The 13,673-nt window shown below is 39.4% G+C and overlaps 1 pseudogene; it reads left to right on the top strand.

Annotated features, from left to right (window-relative positions):
• Positions 1-4,500: 4,500 nt before the first annotated feature.
• On the top strand, positions 4,501-8,703 carry LOC143657739 (double homeobox protein A-like; annotated as a pseudogene).
• Positions 8,704-13,673: the final 4,970 nt, after the last annotated feature.

Genomic DNA, 13,673 nt, shown 5'->3' on the forward strand with positions numbered 1-13,673 from the left:
TTCTGTTATTCTCCATCAAACCAAGGTCTGGATCTCATGTAGGGAGTCCAATTCAACTTGAGGGTCTATTAGAAGCTAGGCTGGGGTGCATGGGTTCTTCAGTGGTAGAATAGCCACCCTCCACATTGAGACTTGGGCTCGATTCCTAGCCCACGCACCCCCCAAAAGGATAATAATAATAACAAATAAAATAAGAATATTAAAAATATGGAAAAATAACAAAAAACCTCAACAGTATTAGGCCACAGAGAAAGAAGGAGACATCCCAAGATATACAGTGAGTGAACGCAGACTGGTGCCCAGAAAAGGAGAGAAAATTTAGGAAAAAATAAATTAATAAATGAAGAATAATAACAATATAAAATAAGACATAAAAATAATGTATGAAATATAATATATATACATATAAATAAAAATAAAAATAGTTTTATACAACTAATAAAAATATTTAGAAAAATGTATTTTTAAAAAGAAGGGAAAAAGAAAAAGAATATTAGGAAAAAAAACTTAGGCAGATGGAAAGTTAGCCTGCCTGCACTTAGTCGTTCTGCCCAGCAGGTGGTGCTCCTGACACTCTTCCTGCCTCAGGCCAGTTCCTCCTGGCCCAGAGCAATTCAAAGTGTGCATAATTTAGGGACTGCTCCTGGCTTTCTGGCCCACAAGAATGGGGAGCCAACCAGCACCTGGGGGATCAGAAGACCTGCAGTGCCTGGCAGGGCCACCAGAAACTGCGACTATGGGTCTGGTTACCCCTGGTAGCCAAGCAATCACTCCCAGTGCCCAGAGGCCCAGTACCTTACCATGGATGGTTGGGTCTGCCTTCGGGGTCCCCATGGGTGCCTCTGGCGATGGATCCATGAGGGATAGTCTCCCAGGCAGCAGCTGGGGCAGGCTGGAGCAGAGGGACAATCAGTTCCCTCTGATCACACCTCGCCATGCACCACAGCATGCCACCAGTGGGGATCACGGTCAACCAACTCACACTGCTCTCCCTGTCCCAATCCCCATCTCTCTCCTCCCTCAAACTGCCTAGATGCCCAGTTTGATTACTTACACCCTGAAACCACAGTCCTGGTCATTTTCTCCCCATCCCCTATCTTGTGAGCAGGAGTGAACTCAACCCACTCCACTCTGCCATCTTACTAGAAGTCGAGATTCTACTTTAAAAAAAATTGGGATATTATAAAATCTAAAACATCTCAATCAATTACTATTTTTTTAAAAAAGGGAAATTTAATAAGTTGCTAGTTTACAGTTCTAAGGCTGAGAAAATGTCTCAAGGCAAGTCTATAGAAATGTCTAATCTAAGGTATCCAGGGAAAAACATCCTGGTTCAAGAAGGCCAGTGAAGTTCAGGGTCTCTCTCTCTCAAGTGAGAAGGCACATGGTGAACAGGTTCAGGGTTTCTCTCCCATCTGGAAAGGCATGTGGTAAACATGGCATCATCTGCTAGCTTTCTCTCCTGGCTTCCTTTCATGAAGCTCCCCGGGAGGTGTTTTCCTTCTTCATCTCCAAAGGTCGCTGGTTGATAGACTCTCTGCTTCTCATGGCTATGTTATTCTCTGCTCTCTCATACTCTAAAATGTTTCCTTTTTTTATAGGACTCCAGTAAACCAATCAAGACCCACCCAAATGGGTGGAGACACATCTCCCCTAATTCAGCTTAACAACCACTGTTGATTGGGTTACATCTCCAGGGAGATAATCTAATTACATACAGTATTGAATAGGGATTATTCTGCCTCTACGAAATGGGATTTTGTTTAAAACATGGCTTTTCTAGGGTATACACATCCTTTCAAACCAGCACATATGCTATATAGATGAAGGTATACCAAAGGTTGCAACATTAACCAATAAAAATGCTGATAAATTACCTTTATTTAAAAGTTTAAACAGAAAATGTAAACTGTCTTGCAAGGGGAAAACTTTAATCAACCAATAAACATGTCCAAAAAGGGAGAGAATTTGATCTTTGAAGTCTGAGAAGTCCAGTTCTTTCCCTTAATTTTTCATAGGGATTTGATAAACTCTTGACTTTCTGGAAATGATTGTCTATAATGTCATTAATTACCAGCTAAACCAATATTTCACTTTTATAAGCCACAGAATGGATTCACAGTAATAGTTGTTGGCTGCTGGATTTTGAAATATCTCCTTTGCAGACTTTCAGAATTCTAAATAGAAGAGTTCTTTAGTGGTCATGGAGACTTCCTTTTTAATGTAATTTTTAAATATATTCACATGCATAGAACCCATACAAAATATACAATGAATGGCTTATAGTATCTTCACATTGTTGTACATTCATCACCACGATCCATTTTAGAGCATTTGCATTACTTCAGAAAAAGAAATAAAAAAGTCCCATAACCCTAACCCCCCCATCGTATTCACCCTTAATATTATACTCTGCTCAATTTAAGATTTACAATAAAGGTAGATTATCTAACACAGTTTAGTATTTTCAGAGATGGGTGTTTAGATCAGTGAAAAAGAATAGAACATCCAGAAATAGATCCACACAAAACTGACTTTTTTTCTATGCATTTATACATTTATACAATTATTATCAAAGGGCAAATGCATTTATATCAATTATTTTGACCACGTTTCAAAAATTTATAGTATTTCCTTCTAGCTATTTGAATACACTAGAAACTAAAAAGAAATATCCATATAACAAGTCAGTAGTCATAAATCATTCATTAAATGCTAATTTCTCAGTTACACCACCTCCCTCTCAATTGATAATTCCCTTTTCTTCAGGGATATCTCAGCAGTGACTGTTTTAACTTCTTCATGCTGGAAAGAGTTATGGGCTAGAGGGGTGAAACTGGTTGATATTCTTGGAGAGATTGGTACCTCTGGGATTCAGGGATTTGGGGGGCATAGGCACAATCTGGAGGACTTATAGTCTGAGGAAAATAACTTTGTAAGAAAAACTTTTATAAAACCTTAGATAGAGCCTAGGGTACCTTTAGGGTTTGGAGGAATGCTGTTAGTTGGGGCTTGTTATACTGGGTCAATTTGAAATATCTGTGTGAAGCTTGCATAGGAGTAACCTCCAGAATTTCCTGTCACCCTCACCATTACACTGAGTCACTTGTGATAAAAAAGATGGCAGCAGGGCCTCAAGCTGGGACCGGGACAGATGGTCTGAGGAGCCCAGGCACTCTTTACTCTGTGCAGTCTTCGTTTCCTTTTTTATGCTTCTCTGTGAACCCGTGTGTTCTCGTTTGCTAGCTGCCGGAATGCCACACACCAGAGATGGATTGGCTTTTAATAAAAGGGGATTTATTTTGTTGGTTCTTCAGAGGAAAGGCAGCTAACTTTCCACTGAGGTTCTTTCTTACGTGGAAGGCACAGGATGGTCTCTGCTGGTCTTCTCTCGAGGCCCCTGGGTTCCAACAACTTTCCCCGGGGTGACTTCTTTCTGCATCTCCAAAGGCCTGGGCTGAGCTGCGAATGCTGAGATGAGGAATGCCGAGCTGCTTAGGCTGTGCTAGGTTGCAATCTCTCATTTAAGCGCCAGCCAATTAAGTCAAGCGTCACTCATTGCAGCAGACACGCCTCCTAGCTGACTGCAGATGTAATTAGCAACAAATGAGGTTCACATACCATTGGCTTATGTCCACAGCAACAGAACTAGGTATGCTTACCTGGCCAAGTTGACAACTGAATCTAACTAAAACACCATGTCTCTCTTGTTTTCTGGAGCTGTGCAGTCACCTCTTCTGGAACACAGGGCATTACTTGACACTCTGTGGTGGTGCAACCTCCTCTGACCACATATTCTCCATTCATGTTCCCAACGCATCTCCTTCTATGGTTGTGTCACTGTTTAAAGACATCAGGGCTGCATCATATGGGAGAACTGACCACAGCATTCTGCACTGCCACTGAGGGCTGCACCCATACCAGGGATGAAGGACCAACATACATTTCTCAGGACCAGTGTGCTTCTGTAACTGGCCTGATTCTGGACTGCGCATCCCCACATGCTCTGGGTTGGATCAGCCTTGTTCTCCTGAAAGGGAAGTGCGAGAGGGGCTGATGGTCAGATTCAGGTTGCAGGTGCCCTCTGGCCCTGGGTGCAGGGTGGACCCTCAGGGGTTACAGAGACAAATCTGGATCCATTGTTGCTTCCAAAAGCTGCAGATGTCTTTGACCCACTCAGGTCCAACTCAGATGGGTCTTGGTTCTTGCAAGCCTTCACTCCTTCATTCTGCAGTTCTTCTATGGTGTCAATGGCCCATCTCCAGGCAAGTCAGTGTGAAGTTACCAAGATGCTTTGGTTTTTGTCTGCATCCTCTCCCCATGGCACCTCATTCCACAGGTGCCTGGGCACTGAGGACATCCTGCCTGAACACCTTTGCGCTGTCAGGCCTCTTGGAGTCCTGCTTCAGCTGGTGGCCCTCACCCCCTGAGGGGCCTCCAGGGTGTGGGAGGTGGGTCTGGGTGTGCGGGCCCCCGGTGGTCGGCACCAGTTTGGGTTGCATGGTGCCCAAGCCTCGGAAGGGGCTCTTCTTGCCCCAGCCGCTGGCGGGGCTGCAACTGGCGGTGGCTGCTTCAACGAGCGGATCACCGAGTACTTGCGCAGAACCTCGGGACACTCCGGGGGCATCCGCTGGGCCTCAGGCCGCAGCTGCAGGATGCCGGACCTGGCCGCCTCGCACTCCCCTCAACCAATTATTATTTAAGAAACAATATTTTATTGCTAAGAAATTGTAAGTTTATATGCTTGTAAACAGACTCCTAGTTTGCTTTTTTTTCCTATTTTACATATATAATCAGTAATTCACAATATCATCACATAGTTGCATATTCATCATCATGATCATTTCTTAGAACATTTGCATCAATTCAGAAAAAGAAATAAAAAGAAAACAGAAAAAAAAATCATACATACCATACCCCTTACCCCTTCCTCTTATTGATCACTAGCATTTCAATCTACTAAATTTATTTTAACATTTGTTCCCCCTACTATTTATTTTTATGCCATATGTTTTACTCATCTGTTGATAAAGTAGATAAAAGGAGCATCAGAAACAAGGTTTTCACAATCACACAGTCACATTGTGAAAGCTATATCATTATACAATCATCTTCAAGAAACATGGCTATGGAACACGGCTCTACATTTTCAGGCAGTTCCCTCCAGCCTCTCCGTTACACCTTTACTAAAAAGGTGATATCTATTTAATGCATAAGAATAACCTCCAGGATAACCTCTTGACTCTGGAATCTCTCAGGCATTGACACTTTATTTTGTCTCATTTCACTCTTCCCCTTTCAGTTGAGAAGGTTTTCTCAATCCCTGGATGCTGAGTCCCAGCTCATTCTAGAATTTCTGTCCCACATTGCCAGGAAGGTCCACACCCCTGGGAGTCATGTCCTACGTAGACAGGGGGAGGGTGGTGAGTTTGCTTGTTGTGTTGACTGGAGAGAGAGGCCACATCTGAGCAACAAAAGAGGTTCTCTTGGGGGTGACCCTTAGGCCTAATTTTAAGTAGGCTTATAGCCTATCCTTTGTGGGGGGTTTCATATGAACAAATCCCAAGATTGGGACTCAGACTATTGCTTTGGTTGTCCCCACTGCTTGTGAGAATATCAAGAATTCTACACTTGGGGAAGTTGAATTTTCCCCCTTTCTCACCATTCCCCCCTAGTTTGCTTTTTAAATGTCCTTGATCAAACCTAAATTTCCTGATCTAACTCAGCCTGTCTGGTCATTTAAACAATCCAAACACAGGGAGCCCAGAGTCTTCTGAGAAAATGGTGGAGTAGAGTGAAGTGACATGAGTTCACTCCTTCTCCATAAAACCAAATAGGGGATGGGGAGAAAATGACCTGGACTACAGTCCTGGGATGTAAGTACTCAAACAGGGTCTTTCGGCAGTTTTGGGGAAGAGAGCGGTGGGGGATCAGATGAGGACAGTGGAGTGGTTTGGTCCACTGAGATCCCCACCAGGGAAGGCTGCGGTGCACAGGGGATGGTACGATCAGGGGGATCTGACTGTCCACTGCTGGTCAGCTGATACCCCGGTGCTTGTGGGTTCCCTGTTCTGCCCACAGAGCGGAACACCCCCACCTGGGGCGACCCCCTGCCAAGCACAGGGTCCTCAAGATGCTGCAGGCCAGGGTGGGTGGGACTGAGGAAGGAAGAGCTGAAGGCACGCCACCTTCTGGGGAGAAGGGGTAAGTGCAGGAAGTCTAACTCCTAACTCAGGCTTTTTTTTTTTTTTTTTTTTTTCCTCCTGGGCAGGCAAAAAAAACAATCGAGGTTTCCAGCGTGGCAGACGACAACTTTTCCTGCTGAGCCACTGTGGCCTGCCCCTACCTGCTTAGGTTTTAAAAAACTTTTAATTTTTTTTCTAATATTCTTTTTTCTTTTCCATCTTTTTAAAATATATTTTTGTATACTTTTTTTATTAGTAGTATAACTGTTTTTATTATTTTTAATTTTTATTTTATAGATATTTTATTTTTTTATTCTTAATTTTCTATTTTCTACTTCACATATCATGTTTTATTATTTCATTTACTTTTATTATTCTTTTTATGTCTCTTAAATTTTCTCTCCCTTTGATAGGAACCAGTCTGACTTCACTCCCAGTATATCTTGGGGTGTCTCCTTTTGGTTCTGGGGCCTAGTACTGTTGAGGTATGTTTTGTGGTTGTTCTTGTTGTTGTTGTTTCATATTTTTATTATATTCTTATTTTATTATTGGTATCTTTTTTTCTTTTCTTTTTATTTTTTGGTACATGGGCTGGGAGTTGAGCCTGGGTCTCCTGTGTGGTGGGCAGCCAGTCTGCCACCAAAGTACCTGTGCATCCCAGCCTATCTTCTAGTAGATCCTAAAGTTGAATTGGATCCTGTACATGAGATCCTGACCTTGATTTAGCAGAGAATAACCAAGAAAAAAAAAGTGCAAAAGGCAACCTTCAGCAAAAACCAAATAAATACAAAACTTTAGAAGAGTGAAGGAAATCAACTCACAAAATAACCATATCAAGAGAATCAAATGCCCCAAATACAAAAGAAAATCAGAAATCATGTGCAGATCCAAGCACAAATGGCCCAGCCAAAAGACCAAATCAAAACTCCAGAGGGAACACAGAATATGGAACAACTATTCAAGGATATTTATAAAGAATTAAACAACATCAGGAAGACACTAGAAGGGTATAGAGAAGAATTTGGAAGGTTAAATAGAAAAACGACAAATCTCACAGAAATGAAAGATACAGTAGAGCAAATTAGAAATATAACTAGAGACACAAAATAACAGATTTGAAGAAGCAGAAGGAAGAATGAGTGAGCTAGAAAATAGAACAGTTGAACTAGAGTACTCAAAAAAGCAAACGGCAAGAAAGATGGAAAAAATGCACCTGGATCTTAGGGAAATGACAGACAACAAGATGCACTCAAATATAAGAATCACTGGTGTCATAGAAGGAGAAGAGAAGAATAAAGGGTTGGGAAATTTAGCTGAAGATATAACTGGGTAAAACTTCCCAGCCCTTATAAAAGACCTAAACATGCAAATCAAAGAGGCCCAATGAACTCCAAATAGAATAAATCTGAACAGGCCTACTCCAAGACACACATCAATCAAACTGTCAGGTGTTGAAGAGAACAGAAAGTCCTGAAAGCTGCACAAGAAAAGCAATCTACTACATACGAGGGAAAACACATAAGACTGACTTCAGACTACTCAACAGGCACCATGGAAGCAAGAAGGTGGTGGTACGATATATTTAAAATCCTGAATGAGAAAGGCTTTCAGCCAATAATTCTTTATCCAGCCAAGTTACCTTTCAAAAGTGAGGGAGAGGACTTTAGCATTTGCTGTCCTTCTGCCTGCCATGCTCCTCTGCTCACTCTCTAATCTCCTTCAAGTCTTTACTCAAAGTCATTTTCTCAGCGAGGCCTCCCCTAAGCTGAAAATTGCAACTCCACTGAAAATTGCAACCTCATGCCTGCCCTGTACTCTCCCCTCACTTCTTTGTCTTGCCATGGCAATATTTGTCATCTGGCATTTATTATACTTGGTTCTTATCTCTGGGCTCCACTGTGTGGAACTTCTCCAAATGATCATTTTTTTTAGTTTCTAGAATAATTTTGATTGATTTGGAGCACGGGTAGTTGTTGTACAGGGTTAAAGATCCACTGTTTTTAGACCATCTCTACATGTCAAAGGTGCAGTCGCACCAAATTCACACCAGATTAGCTGAAAATCCTCAGACACTTTCAACCAAAAACCTTACCCAGGTTATGCTACCAAACAAAAACTTGCTTTAGAAATTAACACCGAAGAGTCTAGAATCCAGATTTCAGAATCCAGGTTTCAGAATCAAAGAGCTAGACACTCATTCCAGAGGACAGAACCTGAGCAGGCCTTGGAATCAAGCCAAGCCCACAGACCAGATACCCCTGCAGAGACTCAAGTTAGAGAAGCCAGGCGGTGCCAGACCACCTATACATCTTCCCAATTATGCGCTCTCATCAAGGCTTTCAAGAAAAACCCTTACCCTGGGATTGATTCCAGAGAAAGACTTGCTAAAGAAATTGGGGTTTCAGAGGCAAGTGTCCAAATTTGGTTTCAAAACCAAAGATCTCGATTCTATGACCAAAGGAAAAGAGAACCTGGTGAGAGCTGAGGAAAAATAAGAGACAAGGCACAACGTCTCTGAGAAGAGAGAATTCAAGCCACAGAAGCTGCATAAAATGTCACCAACCTTACTAGCAACTGTTTTATTTCTCTGGAGCCAGAATGAGGGGGCATAGAAACAAGTTCAGTGCATCAGATATCACCATCCTGAGACCCAAATCTATCTCACTCTCTCTGGGAATGCACTCTTTCTCTGAGATTGCAAGTTGAGCCATCTGGAAATGGTAAGCAAGACTTCAGAAGGCAGAAACAGGTCCAAGAGGCACGTCACAGCAGTCCTCACCCAGCTTGGAGCTAGAGTTCAGCAGAGTTTGAGGACAGTGAAAATAAAACTAGCACATTTTTAATCATAACAGTAAGTATTGGTTCAGACAAAAATCATCAGTGGTTGTAAAACTCTCAAATGAATGTTTTTTGAAGAACAAGATATATATTGTCTCAAAGAATCTAACCATGGATTTCTTATTAATTACAAAAGGAAATTTGTATCGGAGAAACCTGACAGACTCCACCTTAACCAAGTGCTCGAAATTTGCTTAAACAGCAATAACACGGGCTGAGGTGAGGTGCTTCCTGATATGAAGCATCTAAGAAAGACAAAATATCCTTTCTGTGGTATTACTGCTGAAAGTGCACATGTTTAATTTAATCATGAGGAAACACCAGACAAGCAAAATTAAGTGACATTCTACACAGTAATAGACCTGTACTTTTTGACAACGGATTGAATAATTGCAATAAAGATGGAGAGATAGTATGCCAACTCAGGAAGCCTCCTGAAGAGTTAACTTCTATAGGTAGAATGTGCTGCCATTTATGTGGGAAATAGACACAAATTCAGAGACCTGGTTATGCTTACAATTTCTCTCCAAAGATGTTCAAGAAACTGGTAACATTGGTTATCTTTCTCTCCTTTTTTTTTAATAAATGTAATTTTATTGAGATATATTCACACTCTATAGAATCCATCCAAAGTACACAACCATTGGTTCACACAGTTGTGCATTCATCACCCGATCATTTTTGGAACATTAGCATTACTCCAGAAAAAGAAATAAAAATAAAAAAGAAACTCCAAGCATCCCATACCCCTTACCCCTCCCTCTTATTGACCACTAGTGTTACAATAGAGTTAACTAAGACAGTGTTGGTTACCAGAACAAAATATCTGGAAGTAGATCCATAGCCACACGGACAATTGAAATTTTTTCCTCAATATAGTTATACAATCATTATCAAAGATCAGGTATACTGGGTTACAGTTCCACAACTTCAAGTATTTCCTTTTGGTTATTCTAAAATACTCGACACTAGAAAGAAATATCTATATAATAAGGCAGTATTCACAGTCATTTGTTAAATCCTAATTTCTCAGTTACACCTGCTCCATCTCATGCTAGTTACTTCTTGGGAAGGGAAGTGGAAAGTTGAAGACAGAACTGTTTTTTCACTTTAATCTTTTATGTGTATATATATATATATATATTTGTAGTACTAAATGTATAACTCAAAATTTCTTATTTTTACCACTTTCAAGTGTACAATTCTGTAGCATTAATTCTATTCACAGTATTGTGCTACCATCACTAGCATCCATACCTTAACTTTTTCATCTCAAGCAGAAACTCTATTAAGCAGTAACTCCCCTTTTGCCACACCAACTACCCTCTTCCCACCACCATGGCTGCTGGTAACCTGTAATCTTTCTGTCTATGAAGTCTGCTTATGTGTATTTCATATAAATAAGATCATAAAGTCATACAATGTTTATCTTTTTGTGTCTGGCTTATTTCACTCAACATGAAATCTCCAAGATTCATCCATGTTGCAGCAAGAATCAGAACTCTATTCCTTTGTATGGTTGAATAATCCATGGCATGTTTCAACAATATTTTGTTTATCCAATCTTATATTGATGGACACTTTGGTTGCTTCTACCTTTTGGCTATTGTGAATAAAGTTGTACAAATATCTGTTTAAAAAAAAGTGAGGGAGAGATTAAAATTTTCAAAGACAAAGAAAGACTGAGAGAACTAGTCAACAAGAGACCTGCCCTACAGGGTATACTAAAGGGAGTCCTATCAGTGAAAATAAAGGCAGGAGAGGGAACTCTGGAGGAAAGCACAGAATTGAAGAATATGGGTAATGATAATTTAAAGGAAAAAAATATATAGATCTGACAAATAAAAACTAAAGGACAAAATGGTAGAGTCAAGAACCATTTTTACAGTATTACTTTGAATACCAATGGACTATGCTCACCAATTAAAAAATTCAGACTGGCAGAGTGGATTAAAAAGCACAATCCATCTATATGCCATTTACAAGAGCTACATCTTAGATTCAAGGACACAATTAGATTGAAAGTGACATTACAGACATTTCAGCAATAATAGTAGGAGACTTCAATACACCACTCTACACAATAGATAGAACAACCAGACAGAGGATCAACAAGGAAATAGAGAAACTAACAAACTAATGAATGAATTAGACCTAATAGACATATATAAATCATTACATCCCAGAACAAGGATATACATTCTTCTCTAGTGCACATGGAACGTTTTACAGAATAGATCATATGCTTGGACACATACTGAGTCTTTAAAAATTTAATAAGATTGAAATTATCCAAAGTACCCTCTCTGACCACAGTGGAGTGAAGCTGGAAATAAATAATCACCAAAGAACCAGAGCTTTCACAAATATAGGGAGATTAAACAACACACTCTTAAATAATCAGAGGGTCAAGGAAGAAATTGCAAGGGAAATTAGTAACTATCTGGAGACAAATGATAATGAGAATACAACATATCAGAACTTATGAGATGCAGTAAAGGCAGTGCTCAGGGGGAATTTTATTGCCCTAAATGTCAATATTAAAAAGCAAGAACAAGCAAAAATTGAGTACTTAATTACTCAACTGGAGAATTTAAAGAAAGGACAACCAGTAATCCCAAAGCAAATAAAAGAAGAGAAATAGCAAAGCTTAAAGCAGAAATAAATAAATTAGAGAACAACAACAAAAAAATAGAATCAACAAAGCCAAAATTTGTTCTTTGAGAAAAGCAATAAAACTGATGGACCCCTAGCTAGACCAATGGGAAAAAAAAAATAAAAGGAGAGAGAGAGGATGAAATTTAACAAAATTTAAAGAGAGGGCATCATTACCATGGATCCTGAAGAAATTTTTAAAATCATGAGAATACTATAAATGACTATTCACTAACAAACTAGACAACTTCAATAAAATGGACAAATTCCTAGAAACACACAAACTACCTATACTGACTCAAGAAGAAAGAAAAGGTCTTAACAAACCAATTACAAGTAAAGAGATTCAATCCTGTCATCAAAAATCTTCCCACAAAGAAAAGCCTAGGACTAGATGGCTTCACAGCACAATTTTATCAAATATTCCAAAACAAACTAACACCAATCCTGCTCAAACTCTTTCAAAAATTTGAGAAAAAAGGAGCACTACCTGGCTCATTTTATGAAGCTAACATCACTCTAAAACCAATACTGGATAAAGACACTAAAAGAAAGGAAAACTAGAGACCAATCTCCCTAATGAACATAGATGCAAAAATTATTTTTAAACACTAGCAAATAGAACCCAAAGACACAGTAAAAGAATTATACATCATGACCAAGTGGAGTTTATACCAGGAATGCAAGGGTAGTTCAACACAAGAAAGTCAATCAGTGTAATACAGCATATTAACAAATCAAAAGGGGAAAGTACATGAGCAGATTGATTGATGTTGAAAAAGCATTTGGCAAAATTCAGCATCAATTTCTGATAAAACACTTCAAAAGGTAAGAATCAAAGGAAACTTCCACAATATCATAAAGAGAAAATATGGAAAACTTAATGTTGAGAGACTGAAAGCATTGCCCCTAAGATCGAGGAGGAGACAAGGATGCCCATTGTGACCACTATTATTCAACATTGTATTAGAAGTCCTTGCAGGAGCAATTAGACAGGAAAAAGAAATTAGAGGGTATCCAAATAGGAAAAGAATAAGTAAAACTTTCATTATTTGCAGATAACATGATCCTATACTTAGAAAACCCCAAGAAATTTATGATAAAGCTACTTGAGCTAATAAACAAATTCAGCAATGTATCAAGATAATACGATTAACATACAAACATTGGTAATATTTCTACATACAAGTAACAACCTACCTGAGGAGAAAAATTAAGGAAAAAATTCCATTCAAAATAGCAACCAAAAGAATCAGTTATCTAGAAATAAGTGTAACCAAGAATGTCAAGGACTTGAACACAGAAAATTACAAAAAATTTGCTCAAAGAAATAAAAAAAAAAATGACCTACATAGATTGAATGACATCCCATGCTCATGGATAGGGATGTCAACTCTACTCAAACTGATCTACAGATTCAATGCAATACCAATCAAAATCCCAACAACCAACTTTGCAGACTTGGAAAAGCTTGTCATCAAATTTATTTGGAAGGGAAAGCGATCCCAAATAGCTAAAGATATACTGAAAAAGAAGAGCAAAGTAGGAGGACTATAACTTCCTGACTTTAAAGCTCACTATAAACCCACAGTGGTCAAAATAGTATGGAACTGGCACACCGATTAAAGTATCTACCAAAACAATAGAATTGAGAGTGTGGACATAGACCAACAGATCTATGGGCAATTGATCTTTGATGAGGCCCCCAAAATCACTGAACTGGGACAGAATAGTCTTTTCAATAAATGGACATGGGGGAATGGGTCTCAACAGCCAAAAAGTGCAAGAAAACCCCTGTTCTACACCCTATACAAAAATTAATTCAAAATGGATTAAAGACCTAAATGTAAGAGCCAATACCATAAAACTTCTAGAAGAAAATATAGGGAAACATCTTCAAGATATAGGAATAGGAGGTAACTTCCTAAGCTTTACAACTAAAGCACAAGCAGCAAAAGAAAAAATAGACAAATGGGAACTCCTTAATATCAAAAG

Source organism: Tamandua tetradactyla, chromosome 15 (assembly GCF_023851605.1).
Source record: "Tamandua tetradactyla isolate mTamTet1 chromosome 15, mTamTet1.pri, whole genome shotgun sequence".
Lineage (NCBI taxonomy): Eukaryota > Metazoa > Chordata > Mammalia > Pilosa > Myrmecophagidae > Tamandua > Tamandua tetradactyla.